This window comes from Mytilus californianus, unplaced genomic scaffold (assembly GCF_021869535.1).
Source record: "Mytilus californianus isolate M0D057914Y unplaced genomic scaffold, xbMytCali1.0.p SCAF_5, whole genome shotgun sequence".
Classification (NCBI taxonomy): domain Eukaryota; kingdom Metazoa; phylum Mollusca; class Bivalvia; order Mytilida; family Mytilidae; genus Mytilus; species Mytilus californianus.
The window spans coordinates 70,816,509-70,832,895 of record NW_026262701.1 but is presented as its reverse complement, the minus strand read 5'-3'; the positions used below and the strand labels follow the sequence as shown (position 1 = coordinate 70,832,895).

At 32.1% G+C, this 16,387-nt stretch overlaps 2 protein-coding genes across 2 annotated transcripts in view; one reads left to right on the top strand and one right to left on the bottom strand.

Annotated features, from left to right (window-relative positions):
• LOC127701324 (mitochondrial ribosome-associated GTPase 2-like) overlaps positions 1-16,387 on the bottom strand; it is a 560,717-nt gene that overhangs the window by 260,683 nt on the left and 283,647 nt on the right. The gene's annotated exons all lie outside the window — the stretch shown is intronic.
• Positions 2,822-16,387, top strand: part of LOC127702748 (uncharacterized) — a 28,853-nt gene continuing 15,287 nt past the window's right edge. The window contains exon 1 of the mRNA XM_052207054.1: positions 2,822-2,881. The gene's annotated coding sequence lies outside the window, so the exon portion shown is untranslated. The remainder of the gene's footprint in view (positions 2,882-16,387) is intronic.

Sequence of the window (16,387 nt, the reverse complement as noted above, 5' to 3'; positions counted from 1 at the left end):
TAAACTGTAATTTTCGGATAAAATGACTTATTAGTAATTTTTGTGTAAATTCATTTCTAAGGATCATTATCTTAATGGTTACATTGATATTTCTTGAAATCCAAGTAAAAAATAATTGGAAAATATACACAGTTGATCGATACAGTGTAACCACAGATTCTCGCTTACAGACCAAATAAAAAACACAGGATGCGCAAAAGAGCTAACAGAGGAGAAAAGCTAAAGTACGTCAACCGAAATGAAATTGACATTTCAACTACGTATAACACAACTTTACATATTAAAAATTAACTAAACATCTGCAACAATAGTCATAAAAGTCAGATTTCTGTTATGTTGATCTTCATTTTTTGGTTATAGTATCAACGTTTTTGTTTGCTGTAACACCAGTGTCCCAGGTTAGGGGGGCCGTTGGATTCACAAACATGTTTAACCCCGCAACATTCTGTTTGTGTATGTCCCAATTCATGGGCCTGTCATTCAGTGGTTGGCGTTGGTTCGTGTCTGTCCTATTTGTTTGTTCTTAAGTTGCATTCGGCCGTTGGTTTTCTCGTTTGAATTGTTTCACCTTTTTATGTCGAGGCTTTTTATAGCGGGCTATATGGATTTATCTCATTGTTGAAGGCCGTACGGTGACCTATGATTGCTTTTATCTTCGTCATTTGAACTCTAGTGGATAGTTGTCTCATTGGCAATCATACCACATCTCCTTATCTTTATATTGTTAGTTGGTAGGTTGCAATATTTAATACACTTTCAACAAGACGCCCTTAAGGATTGTGTCACACTAGTGGGTTGGTGGTTTTAAAAGAGAAAATTTTGGAAAAGTTTACGACAGCAGGATGACAACAGACGACGGACCCCAGACGCAATATGGTGAACAAAATTTATTCTAGTTCTCCTGACCGGGTCTGAAAATTGACTTAAAGGCTGAAATAGAAATCGTAATTTTCACTAAATTGTGAAATTGATCACATTGACAAAGACATAAAGATACGGCGATTAATGAATATTCGAATATATCGTGATGCTACTGAAATTAGAAAAATAACAATAAGTATCATTAGTCATACCTTCAAGTTGAAAATGAATAATGAACAATTTATTATTCATACCCTAAAGTTGAATAACAGTTTTACTATTCATATTGAATTTTGAGTGCATTGGTTTACATAGTTTTGGTTGTTCTTTTCAAGTTCGTTTTGTTACTGTATCTTAACATGTGTCTATATATTGTCAGCTCATGTAATATTTTGCTCAGAGCAGTTTGTTTTCGTGAAGGAATATATCCTGAATTGTACATCAAATGCAGCTTTTTGTTTTCTTTGTAGTAAATCAGTATTTAATCATTTGAACAGGATTGAGACACAACGGGGTGATATCGATTGTCTGCAACATCAGATCAGAGGTACTGAAGGCAACACAACACTCGCACAGATTCTATAGCTTCTTATTAAACTTTTGCTTTACAATATTCGGATCAGTTAGGAACTCGCGGAGGTGGGGATAATAAGAGCATACAAATGAGGGAGATTAGTGTAATTGAATTTTCTCAGTTCGAGGGTCGGAAAGATAAAAAATAAGTGAAATTTACATTATAAATTTCTCGCCCTGTATCCCAGTCGGCCTACTTTACAGAACCTGCCTACTTGATTCATTGAAAATTTGTTTTCGTCCTGAATATGCTTGACATATTTTCAACTGGACGTCAATCAGAGAATACTTTAATCATCGGATCGAAATTAAAAATGATGATTGAGTGCTCAGAAACCATCATTCAAAATGCTTAAGGTACATTTTTGTGCTTTGGTCTTTAATGGATAATTGTTTCGTCGAATTTCTTGTTAGATTCAGTCAGGATTCTACTTCGTCCAAATTATCTCCCCAGTACGCCATCTAATTTTTATAATCATAAAAATGGTCCATTCACTTGACCCATATATTTCATTTTTAAGTACTGTAAATTTCTAATGTTATTATATCAACCTATAGCCAAAATATATATGAATAATAGAATCTGAAGCGAGGTGATGTATCAAATATTTTTCTTTTATACGTTTTAAAGACAGAATAGTCAACTCAAACACGTCTGAACATAAAAAGGTGTTCTCGACTTTCTCTTTTCAATGAAATAAAGGCCCATTTTGGGGTTTTTTTTCAAATAAAACTGTCGCCGGGGGCAGAGATGCAAATTAATGCTTTAAAAAGATCATTCTATTATCTTTCTTTTGATATTTTTTGGGCGGATTTGTGCTTATGCACAAAAAAGATCCACATGTAGTTGCCACAATCGACTGTTTTTTTCTTTGAGAAAAGTAGCTAAATCTAAATCTTTAGATCTTGGTACCGCAACCGGTATACGATCATTGCGAATGGAATTCTTGCTATTACCCAGTGTCAATCCAACTTATTTAGACCAAACGAAGACCCAAGTAGAAATGTAAAATATAAAAACAGTGAAAAGCAATAATGATTACAATCGATTGTTTTATAAAATATGTGAATAAGTAGATCAAATACAGTTTCTAGTTTTGAGAACAAAATTTAAAAATTGAAATATGTATTTACTTATTCACTACACACGCTGCAATTTTATACGCAATTGGATACGTCTTTGCATCATACACCTGGTATGAATATTTGTTGAGTGACAGAATTACAGAATAGTTTTAATACTCATGGGAAATTTCACTTTCAATGTCATGCAAAATGCATTTGAAAATAAGCGAGGAATATTTGTAGTGCACTCTGATTTTCACAAATGTGCTTTCCATAGTTATAATTTGTTTATTTTCTCCCTTTAATTTTTGTTTTGAGACGCACGTCACGTAGATCATGATGTAGTTGTCTAGATGCCTAATTAAGCTAATAGTCTACCAGTGTAAGTTTATATATTTTTTCATTTTGATATCATAATTAATATCTTCCCTGAACCGTGTTTAGTAATAATTTTGTACAGTTTATGTCGAAAATCACTTTGACGCACGCCACGTAGATCAGGATGTAGTTGTCCCGATGCCTAATTAAGCTAATAGTCTACCACAGTGTAAGTTTTTATTTTTTTTCATTTTGATATCATAATTTCTATATTCCCTGAACCGTGTTTAGTAATAATTTTGTACAGTTTATGCCGAAAATCACTTTCTTGCTATGTTCTTTGTTCGATTGAAAATCATTTTCATGCTATGAGGGTCTGGATAGGGTGAACAAATAAAGAATAGACCAAAAAAAAAAAAATAAGAAAAGATAAAATCGACCAAAAAATAAAGAATAAGAATAAAGGGGTCCTAAAATGTACAGAATAGTTGTGCAAATGGAGAATAAAGAAACAAGTTGCTTTCTTTAAAAAAAGAAAAGCAATACGTGAACCAATGACTGTTGGATAGTTGTGAATAGAAAAGTGTATATATACAGCTACTCTTTGAATTTACATTTGAAGGCTCGACTATTTTATTTATCATTTGGGAGTGTACATCATTTTTTCATAATCCTATTGCAAATCCCAGTTTCTGCAAACCGGATGTCTAATGTAAATTGCACAAACCAATCGCAATATAAATTTAAGCACTCAGTTTGCTTTATAATCTGGATGCATTTATTTTATCTATCATATCTTCATATTTTGTTTCCTGGATGCCTTCAATTATTTTTAACTCGTTATTGAAGCTGTTTGTACTCATGGTAGATGTTGTATAGATAAATTTAAAGTCCAATTTCCATGTGAAGTGAAAACCTGTGGCATGCAACCTATAAGGTTTCGTGTATTTTTCTTGAGAATAACACACCAGCTTCATTGGGACCTCTTATATAGAGACTTATTTTGGTCTCATAAAACATGTCAATTTCCTGATTTTACTTTAATCAATCCAAATATTCTACAGGAAAACTTGGTTTTGAAGAATATCTTATTTTCAGAAGTTTTATGAATACCTGAACATACTCTCAAAAGAACCAATTTATTTTAAAAGATATGTAGATATAAAAAGATACCAGGATTAAAATGCTATACGCCAGACGCGAGTTACGACTGCAAAGAATCATCAGTGAGGCTCGTTGACGAAGTTAAAAGAAATTCAGGACCCAAAATTCGAAACAAAGGTTTCGCCGAATACATTTAAAGTAATCTATTCCTGGGGTAGAAAATCCTTAGCATTTCGAAAATGTCAAAGTTTATAACAGGACAGTGGCTCAAAAAAGAAAAGAAAAGAAAACAGAAACAGCTAGAGGTCAGAATTCCGTAAGTAATGATGACTATGCTTGAAAGACACATGTCAAGCTCTTACTGTCGTGTCCTGAATTCAGATAAGAAAGGCGAAAATTCACATTCGCGAGTGAAAATAATATTTATGCATGCACGTGGTATTTTTGCGCAAGAAATAGTAGATAGAAAGCATACGCACTGATACTCTGGATAAGAATACGCATTTGCGTCATCACATATATTATATCTAATAGTTGAATTCGGAGGTCAAACTACCTTCCTCAAGTAATTTGACTCCGGATTCATTGCCATTTAATCTGGAATTTGTATGAACGCAAACCGATAGTGTGCGTGTGAACAAGGTGATATATAATGTGGATGAACCAAGACGTGTACGATAGCTGGTCAACACAATGAATACAATTTTCAAAGTCGTACCATAGTGCAAAGATTTAGATGCTATAAGGTTGAACTATTAAAACAAACAAATAAAAAAGAATTGAAATTTTATAATTAACATACATTCCTTTAATGATTTTTTTCTGATAATTTAGAATATAATATCAATAAACACAAACGTCAAGTTATTACGGATGGACATTTTATTTATCAAATCAATCTCTTCATAAAGTCTAGCTTTCCACTATATGAATATATTGCTATACAAAATATAAGCAGAGACTTATAAATCTATACTAAAATAGTATAAAATAGTTAACATAGTAATTAAATTTTGATATAATTACTGTAAAATAATAATTACGTTTTTTGTGAGATGCAAGGATTTAAAATCCTTGTGAATTAAAACCATGCAAGTATTTGTTCATTCACTACCGTTTAAAATTTAGATATTTAGTTAACATTGGGTACGCTTCCCTGCTCATTGGTGCTCATACGTTGCATATAATTTTCATAAATGTAATGACTGAGTGTTCAAACCTGTGAGACATAATGCACGTATATATAACATTTTAAATTATATTCAATTAAGAATAAATTCATTCTCAGTTTAAACTTAATAATGAATATTCTCTTGGTCTGGTAGTATCTATTAATGAAATTAGGTATTTTTGACAGAAAAATCCTTTTGTTTAATTATCTTTCTTCTTTCCGACCACTGTGCTTCCGACCTAAGATAAATATTTATAACAGAAATATCGTTTTCTTAATTTTCTTCATGCTTTCCGACATTTTCGCATGCTATGATTGAAATACAAAATATCTAATAACAAACGTTCAGAAATAATCAGTTTATTCTGGGACATTATATATCAATAAACTATTCCCAGGTTTATTGTCACAATGCACAACAGCACGCTGAATACTACACACACAACCCGTACAGGGGCCGTCTCAAAGCATGAATTATATAATTGCGTTTTCATTATACTTGATATTAAATAAACATTCGCATTATTAAAAACACATTTTTGTCAAAAGGCAAATAGATTCTAACATATAAATGATTTTTTGACTGCAATCTAGTCATTATTGTTTTACTATCCAATCTACAAATGAATTGTGATTGTTGAAATATACGATGTCACGTGGTAGCCTATCCATAGAGGGACCGTATCAAAGACATAGATAACTACTTGTATAAATGATCGAACATTTTTGAGACGTTCCGAGAATCCTGATTCCGAGGATATCGAATGGCCCATACACACTTCCAAAACTAACCAATATATAAGCGTGGACCGGGGTTCACGCAAAAATAATGATTACAGAAATAAATGATGAAAAGAATAACCAAATCGTACACTTTCTATTTATATATTATATATAATTAATAATTGATCATAAAAAGTGTCAAAATGACCGTATTGGACCTTTTCATTGATTTTCGGTATGCCAATTCCTAAGCATCAGTATTTTTTTTCATTCATAAGCATGAGTATATTTACATTCGTAAGCAAGTATTGTTCTGCATGATCTATAACATCAAAGTCTGTATGTAGGCGGGTTCTCTCCGCCCCCTGGCAACAGTTTGCCTAACATGATGACCTATTAGAATACTGATAGAAACAGTCTGTGATAGAGTACGATAAAGATTTATTACAAATTTTAACGACAACATATCAGAAATAGATTTTGTTTTTGACATAGTAAATTTCTCGGAAATTTCCGCCATATTTTTCTTAAAATTTAAATGTCCAGGCAGATTTATTTTAATTTTTTTAATTTTAATTTTTGAAAACTTTGCAAATACTGTAAGTAAATATGCTGTTCTTTATTATACAGTTTGCTCTCCAAAATGATGTAGATTTTACTCAATATTGAAGGACGTATTCCATGATGTGTAGTGTACATATTCCGTCGAGACCATTGCTAAATAGGGGGGGGGGGGGAGGGAGTAGTTGTCTCATTGGCAATCATACATACTATCTCGCCTTTTTTATGCTCAACAACAAAAATAAAAAATTCAAAAGGAAAATAATTTACAACAATTTCATTGCATTTATTGTTCTCCACACGTCCGCTTTAATTTGGTGAGGAAACAAAATTGACAAATAGGAAAGATTATTAAGAAGTATTAAAGAGAAGTCCATGTGGTCAACAAACTTGCATCAATAAATTTTATTTTCATCTATCTTCTTTGAACCCCAAATCACATAATGTTCGGTTGCCGCTGCTGCTGTGACTTGAGATAAGGTATTAAATAAGCATACATCTCTTTCTATTCTAATATTGATATGCTTGATATGTTTTTAGAGGTAGGACTTTCTTAGTTACACAATTGAATAGCCCTGTCGAGCATTGTTGTTATAGGTCCTTTAATCATGTGAATGCATATTATTAAATATTTTAAAATTCATTGTTCAGAAGTCGATATGTTGCCCTATAATGATCATGTAATAACAGTAAGACTATTATTTAAAAATTCTACAGAATAGGCATATTGTTCAATGAATTGAGAAAAATGGCCTAAAAATTAATGATAGAACTGAAGAACCCCTCCCGATCCTCTGCTATGTTCTTTGAATGGTAACAAACGGAAGTTGCATCTTGATCCAGAGATTTTCTAATACGGAAACCAAATTAAAATGGTTGATGAGACATTTCTTGGTCTATTTTTTTTTTCAATTTACCTTTCTACCCCATATCAAAATGTTGAATACATAATTAAGATATATCCTGAAGCTAATTTAGCTTTAGATATTTCAAAAGTTGTGGCTATCACTAACTGGAGACAGTGGAGTGCTGATCGAATCATTTTATTGAACTTATATAGATCACTTATTAGATCTAAACTAGTTATGGTTCAATAGTGTATGGCTCCGCAAAAAAATCTTGCATTCAAATTCTCGATACTGTGCATAACTAATGTATTCGTCTGTGTCTTGGTGCCTTTAAAACACATATGGCAAAACTTGGGGTACTTTGCTAATTTGCATAGCGGCCGTATTGCCATATCATGACGACAGCCATACAAAAGGATTATACAGGCTCCTTAAATATAAATGCAAATATGCCAATTCCTATTTCGAAACAATCATTTGTCCTCATATAGGTGAATTGTACATGTTTTTGGCTTCTGTTCTTGTACAAATGAACATTGTCTACTTTGAAAACTTTTGGCCTCTTAAGTTTGAAAATCGGAAGCGTAACCCTAGTATAATTGCTATATAAAATAACGAAAAATCGTAAAAAATCAAAATTCAAAATAGAAATAAAGATACTTTGACAAGAACTGAAGAAGATATTGTTCATGGTTTGTCCGCATATAGGTAAACACCTTGTAGGTTGAATTTTCAGGTTAAATAATTTTTATCTTACCTGCTTTCTAAAGTTTTCGGCAAAATTCTTACTTTGCATTTTTCCTTAGAATATATTGCACAACATTTTTGTAAATATCCGCCAAAGGAAGTTTTCAAAGACACATTAGTTTTAAATCCAAGACGGAAAAGGACTGGATTATCCGCAAATTTGATATAATTTATATTTTCAATCTACAACTGAGGGAAGTAATTTAACTAAAAGGGCCAAAGTCACGTGGTGCAAATAATATGAATAAAGTACCTAGGATTTTGCCATATGATCACCGGTTGAGTTTGTATGTAGAGGCCGACGAGCCCTCACTCTCCCACAGACGTTTGAAGTTGTCGGCGAATTATTATACGGGAAGACAATATAATTCAATGGCAGTAAATAGATATAGGAAGATGTGGTATGAGTGCCAATGAGACAACTCTCCATCCAAGTTACAATTTATGAAAGTAAACCATTATAGGTCAAGGTACGGCCTTCAACACGGAGCATTGGCTCACACCGAACAGCAAGCTATAAAGGGCCCCAAAAAATTACTAGTGTAAAACCATTCAAACGGAAAAACCAACGGTCTAATCTATATAAAAACGAGAAACGAGAAACACGTATGAACTACATAAACAGACGACAACTACTGTAATCAGATTCCTGACTTAGGACAGGTGCAAACATTTGCAGCGGGATTAAACGTTTTAATGGTACCAAACCTTCTCCCTTTTCTGAAACAATAGTATAACATCACAACAGAGAAAAACACAAATGTATGTTTCTTTGGGATATGGACAAAATAAAAGAGTATCTTCAAAAAACAAGTCTATGTATGATCAGGTTTGCGTCTTTTATAAGAAAAATCAGCTATTTAGTTACAAAAAATACATGTTTATAAATTTTGTTTAATTTGTGGTTTCACACGACTTTAAAATCTTTTTTTAAGACTAGAGAAATATAGATTCCACCACTGCAACAAGTATATTACGATATTTCTCCACTTGAGTCAGTTAAATTTTAATATTTAAAGCGCGAGGCTTGCCGAGCTTTTTAAATAATTAAAATTTAACTGTTGAGAGTTGAGAAATATCCTAATACACGAGTTATAGTGGCGGAATCTGTTTCTCTAATGATTTTTATCTTTCCTTTTCAAAGATTTGCAGAAAGTTGTGTTCTTTATATGTGACGTCATCAGGCATGGTCGCCTTTTTTCATGACGTCACAATAGGAAATTTAGAAGAAACCAAGAAAATTTGACGTCATAATTAAATTTCGACCAATCATTTGCCGAGAACAGATATTTCACTAGTGAGGAGAAATATTTTTCTCACACCGATCAAGAAATGTGCTCAAACTTACCACCAACAAGAAGGCAAGTAACTGTGTTATAGATCGGTACATACGCATTATTTTCTGCAAACTCCTTTACGGTGAGTTATGCAATTCTTCACTTAAGGTGACCACTTACCCCAATCTATTTCGGGTACGTGAACATATGGGGTCCTATGGGGTAAGTGGACACGTAAGTCAAATGTTTCAAGTAAAGTCCTTTTGTAGGAGTTTTCCCTCTTAATATCGCGAACCAATTGAAAATTAGGACATTTATGATGCGTTGACAGCGGGGAAAATTCTAGGCCAAGGGTCAGCACTAGTCTCAGGAGTAGTGGCCCAGTTTACGTTCAATTAAATTGTAAGACTTAGTATTTATGCAAAGAAATCAATTCTTAGTCTGTATAGTACTTCACTATTCTCATTGCATTCACACAGAAAGGGAAATCAAGTGTAATTTTCTCTAACAATATTACAGACGAAGAACCCGAAATATATATCTTTTGGTGGCCGGTTTCCGATAACGCCGGGTTATATTTATGTTTTTAAGATGTAAAGAATATTTTATCAAACATCATTGATCATGAAAACTATGTATTTTGCATAAAAATGGCGACGCACCTGGCGTACCGCGTCAAATCTGCACATTTTTCTGTACAGATCAATTTTTCAAGAGCTCACATATCCTCAGAAAATATGCGTAAATTGGATGTAAAAATAGAAGAATTTTGTGAATTGCAAAAAAAATTGTCATATCAACTTAAGAAACGCGACTTACTACACCACGCACGTAGTAGGTCCATGTTCTATGACGTCATGTTATACTCGACAACGATTTTTTTTTACACAAAATCAATTAAAGAAATCTAACGTCTTATCTTTTTAACGAGGCCAGGGCATCATTTTAACAAAATTAAAATTTCATCATAATTTTCCATTCTTATTGATTCTGCATGCGTATTATAAGATATATCACAAAAAAACTAGATTTATTTCTGGACTGGACACTTACCCCAACATGACGGTGAAACTGGCATAGGGCAAGGTGAAAAAAGAAAAACAATGTTTTCAATAAATAACCTAAACCCATTTTGTAACTTAAGGGATATATTTCATGCATATTATTTAAAAAAAAATATTGCATTAAAGCCTCATAATTAATTAAGGTGAATTTAAAAGTGGTTGAAAGGTGCATGGAGCAGAACTCGAAATGAAATTTTGATTTGATACTTGTTATAAACAGTGACATGTGAACTACATTATACATACAATTATTATTATACATTAGTTTATACAATTCAAATTACATCATTGTCAAGTACAAATTTTACTGGCTTTTGATTTGACAGACACATTTTTGTTTCTCTACCCTAACATATAAATGAATTTTTGACAGCAATGTTTTACTATCCAATCTACAAATGAACTGTGATTGTTGAAATATACGATGTCATGTGGTAGCCTATCCATAGAGGGACCTTATCATAGACATAGATAACTACTTGTATAAATGATCGAACATTTTCGAGACGTTTCGAGAATCTTAATTCCGAGGATATCGAATGGCCCATACACACTTCCAAAACTAACCAATATATAAGCGTGAGCCGGGGTTCACGCAAAAATAATGATTACAGAAATAAATGATGAACATAATAACCAAATCGTACACTTTCTATTTATATATTATATATAATTATTAATTGATCATAGGAAGTGTCAAAATGACCGTATTGGACCTTTTTTTTTATATTTGAAGTATATTTTACATTCGTAAGCAAGTATTGTTCTGCATGATCTATAACATCGAAGTCTGTATGTAGGCGGGTTCTCTCCGCCCCCTGGCAACATTTTGCCTAGCATGATGTCCTATTTGAATACTGATAGAAACAGTCTGTGATAGAGTACGATAAGGATTTATTACAAATTTTAACAACATATCAGAAATAGATTTTGTTTTTGACATAGTAAATTTCTCGGAAATTTCTGCTATATTTTTCTTAAAATTTAAATGTCCAGGCAGATTTATTTTAATTTTTTTAATTTTAATTTTGAAAACTTTGCAAATACTGTAAGTAAATATGCTGTTCTTTATTATACAGATTGCTCTCCAAAATGATGTAGATTTTACTCAATACTGAAGGACGTATTCCATGATCTGTAGTGTACATATTCCGTCGAGACCATTGCTAAATGGGGAGGGAGGGAATAATTGTCTCATTGGCAATCATACATACTATCTCGCATTTTTTATGCTCAACAACAAAACTAAATAATTCAAAAGGAAAATAATTTATAACAATGTCATTGCATTTATTGTTCTCCACACGTCCGCTTTAATTAGGTGAGGAAACAAAATTGACAAATAGGAAAGATTATTAAGAAGTATTAAAAAGAGGTCTATGTGGTCAACAAACTTGCATCAATAAATTTTATTTTCATCTATCTTCTTTGAACCCCAAATCACATAATATTCGTTTGCCGCTGCTGCTGTGACTTGAGATAAGGTATTAAATAAGCATACATCTCTTTCTATTCTAATATTGATATGTTTGATATTTTTTTAGAGGTAGGACTTTCTTAGTTACAAAATTGAATAGCCCTGTCGTGCATTGTTGTTATAGGTCCTGTAATGATTAGCGATAAGGTATATACATGTGTATGCATATTATTAAATATTTTAAAATTCATTGTTCAGAAGTCGATATGTTGCTCTATAATAGTCATGTAATAACAATAAGACAAATATTTGAAAAATTTACAGAATAGGCATATTGTTCAATGAATAGAGAAAAATGGTCTAAAAATTTATGACAGAACTGAAGAACCCCTCCAGATCCTCTGCTATGTTCTTTGAATGGTAACAAACGGAAGTTGCATCTTGATCCAGAGATTTTCTGATACGGAAACCAAATTAAAATGGTTGATGAGACAACATTTCTTGGTCTATTTTTTTTATAGAAATTTTACCTTTCTACCCCATATCAAAACGTTGAATACAGAATTAAGATATATCCTAAAGCTTTAAATATTCCTAAAGTTGTAGCTATCACTAACTGGAGTGCTGATCGAAACATTTTATAGAATGTATATAGATAGATAACTAATTATGACTAGTTATGGTTCAATAGTGTATGGCTCCGCAAGAAAATCTTTCATTCAAATTCTCGATACTGTGCATAACCAAGGTTTCGTCTGTGCCTTGGTGCCCGGCTTCAAAACATCACCAGTCGAGTCTGCATGTATAGGCCGATGAGCCTTCACTCTCCTACAGACGCTTGAAAAAGCTTGTTATTCAGTATGACGTCAAGCTAAAGGTATTTCCAGACAATCCTGCCTACAATGCTTTCAATCACATTTATGAAGACATTTTTGAAAAAGAAAATGAGAATACAATTCCTCCAATAGGAATTCGTTTAAACCCACATCTGAATACCTTTAATTTGAAATCTGTTGCCCAAGGTCAGAACTCGTAAATGCCCTACGGTATAGGAACTTCCCAAAAACGATATATACGATCTCCGTAAATATGCTGAATTTAATCCTTTCTTAGTTCAGCAACATAATGAAGCAAAAATCCAACAAATTTTATTTTTCAACTGTTTATACTTAAGGAATAATAATACTGTAGTTGAAGAGTTGCAAATGCAGTTTTACAGTCGACTTATAGCGGAGCCAAGAAAATGGCTATTTGAGACCGTCAAATCCCAATATCGTTGGCTACTATTCAACAAAAGTACTCTTATTCCTATTCTATAGCATGACAAAAAAGAAATATTTAGAGCTTTTAATAAGTATGAATTGAAGATAAATCAAAATTCCGAGATTCTCACTGAGTCATACTGAATGATTTTGGCGCATAAACATCATGACAAAAAATGACATCGTACAAATGAAAACTCAAACCGAAGGGTACGATTCGGAATTAAATAAAATCTCGTTGCAACTGCGTTTTTGAGGTAGTTCATGTTTTATTTTCAATTATATTGTTACATTATTAATCGAACATTTGAGATTTCCAGCAATTCAAAATGGCGACCCAAACCATGTCAATTGTGGAATTGACGGTTAACCAATGAAAAACGTTGTTACATAATGATTGCATTATTCTTTAGAATAATAAATCGAAGGATGGAGATCTAGTATTCTTTGGAGACCGAGCTGCAACCTGTTACATTACTCTTTACTAAAGAAGATTGGGCAATAAATCTGGCCTTGCAGTTTATTGCTTCTTCATAAAAATTTTAAATTTATTATATGTTTTGACTCGGCATTCATGTCTTCAAGCAGTACAAAATACCACAATTAAAAACCTGTTAATTCTAAAAAAAGGTTTGCGTTATAACGCAAACCTTTGCGAAATAACGCAAACATTTGCGATATAACGCAAACCTTTGCGTTATATAACGCAAACATTTGCGAAATAACGCAAACCTTTGCGTTATAACGCAAACATTTGCGAAATAACGCAAACATCTTGATTACTATTATTCAGTAAGTTTTGTATATATGTCCGTCTGTCATTAATTTTGATTGTGATTTAGATAAGAAAAGAACCATAAATACAAGGCCAAATCATTATAATAAATATGCATAGGAATAAGGGAATACTTGAAGTGCCATTATACATAAATTAAGAATGATTTTTGCATCAGAAAAGTATATAATTTAACAAGAAAATAGATATGGTATAGGCATATTTTAATTGAAAGAGCAAAAATAATGTCATACAATTGTGAAACTTGCAAGTCAAATAGACAAAATGATCTTTCTGCTTTAAAATGAATTATCAATAAAGAAACATTTTTTTTTAAATTTTGATGCAAGAAATCAATTTTTTAAATCGCAGAATATGATAAAGATTCTTTGATAGAAAGTCTGACATAGAATTTTCATTTCAATCTAGTGAAGTAACTTTTAAGATGCTTGGGTAGAAAAAGGTAGGGCCATTTTCCCGTGATATTTTTTCATTTAATTAGACAGGTAAGTCATGTTTTAAATAGCCCGATAGATGCTAATTATAGTACATGAAAATACGTCAAATCATCTATTTGCATACCTTGAAAGGTATTCCTACAATAAAGAAGGCCAAGACTATTGCTTTTTTTTTATTTACATTAAAACTTATATTGATTTCGTTTGTTAACGCCCCTGAGGAGCACGAAAACATAAATCATCAACTGATAGATATTCAAAATCAGTTGTTTATTTAAAAAAAAAACATGTTGCTTAAATTAGCGTGTTAATGTTGGTAGGTGATTTGTAGCGTAAATGTATTTTATAGCTTTGTTTTATGACTTTAAACTAACAAAATTATAAAAAAAACGGGGTTAAATATAAATACAGAACAATATAATAATCTAATTATCTGATATAAATCAACTAATCTGACTCAAGATCGGTCTATAATATCGGACGCATTTAACTGGGATGTTGCTTTCCTCAATCTGGATGTATATATCTCTGTCACGGTTTTTTCATAGGTTTAACCGTCTATATGAACCGTGCAACATCTTACACCAGTTGGTACTAGAACACCTTGTGTTACAAACACATGTAATCGGGGCGTTTTTAGGCATTGTAACAAATGGACCCTTTGTTGTGATACAGATGCAACACCTTCTTGATGTTTTACCTACAGTCACACTTGGTAGTGTAATTGATTATTTTTTTCAAGGCTGTGTTGTTGTTTTATTTTCTGATGACTTTGGTACCGGTGCAGGGACGGTGGTAATTAACAATGCCAGTGATAGTATCTACGCAGTTGGTGGATTGGCGATAAAATTGCTATCTGCGTTTGTTACATATAATACCATTTTCCTTGAAAAAGTGTTATTGTTGTTTTGAAATTTGTCTACTATGGCCTTATTTCGTTATGTATATATTACACACACAACTTTTGGGCTTCATTGCTATATAATCAATTCTTGTGTAATTGGTTATGTTCAAGCACCTACTTCAGCTTGACAGCAATTGTTCCTTGCATATACATGTATATACTAAATGTAGCAGGAAAATAGGAAGTAAGTCTAGAGTATGGATAGTAATAGGAACGCACACAATAAGCAACAAACTATTTTGTTCTTTAATGAAATGATATATAGTCAAATTGATCCATAATGACTCTATAAATTAAACAAACATCCGAAAAAATATGATAGAAACATTACAATTAAATATTTCAACACAAAAAATGCAAAAAATGCGTGAGATTTGAACCCATTCTTTAAAAACAATCTTTCATATACAGTTCTATGCGCTACCGACGAAGCCACGGCGACTCTTGAAGACATATTAGTTATTAAGCAATTATATAGGTACAATTTAGTGATGTTTCACTTTTTTATTAAAAATGCTGTTTTTTAGGTATTAAGGACACACTAAACCATTTCATTTTTGAGGAAAAAAGTTGTATAAATTACAACAAAAAAAAAACATAACTTTGTTTTGGTTTGAAATGTCCTTCTTGGGGGATTCCCTGTTTTTCGCACCTAAAAACACGGTAAATTCCGCATATTTGACTTTCATCTGTTTTGGGGGGTTAAATTAACTATTTTGCAGACATATCATAATATATAAAAATCGAGATATTGATCAAAAATCATTTTTATTTCTTGTTTTTATCGTAAATTTTAATCTTTCAGTACTTTTTGAAATTGGCCCTTCTGTGAAAAAAATATAAGGGGAAATTGGCCCTACCTCTTTGAATGGAGAGAACATAATTTTAATAATAAAACATCTTCATTTTATTGCAAAAAGGTAGCTTGTTTGGATCTAACCAACCTTACACAATCTTCAAACGAGAGCTTACTTTGGAAGTATATTTATATTTGGCTATAGCTGTATTAGCAGAGTTGATTTTTTATATTCTTCGATATAACTTCAATTTACTCAATTTTCTTTGTAAAATATATATACATGTATTATAATGTATATAATTTTTGGGACCCTTTATAGCTTGCTGTTAGGTATGGGCCAAGGCTCCGTGTTGAAGATCGTACTTTGACCTATAATGGTTTACTTTTAGAAAATTGTTACTTAGACGGAGAGTTGTCTCATTGACATTCATGCCACATCTTCTTATATCTATTATCCTAC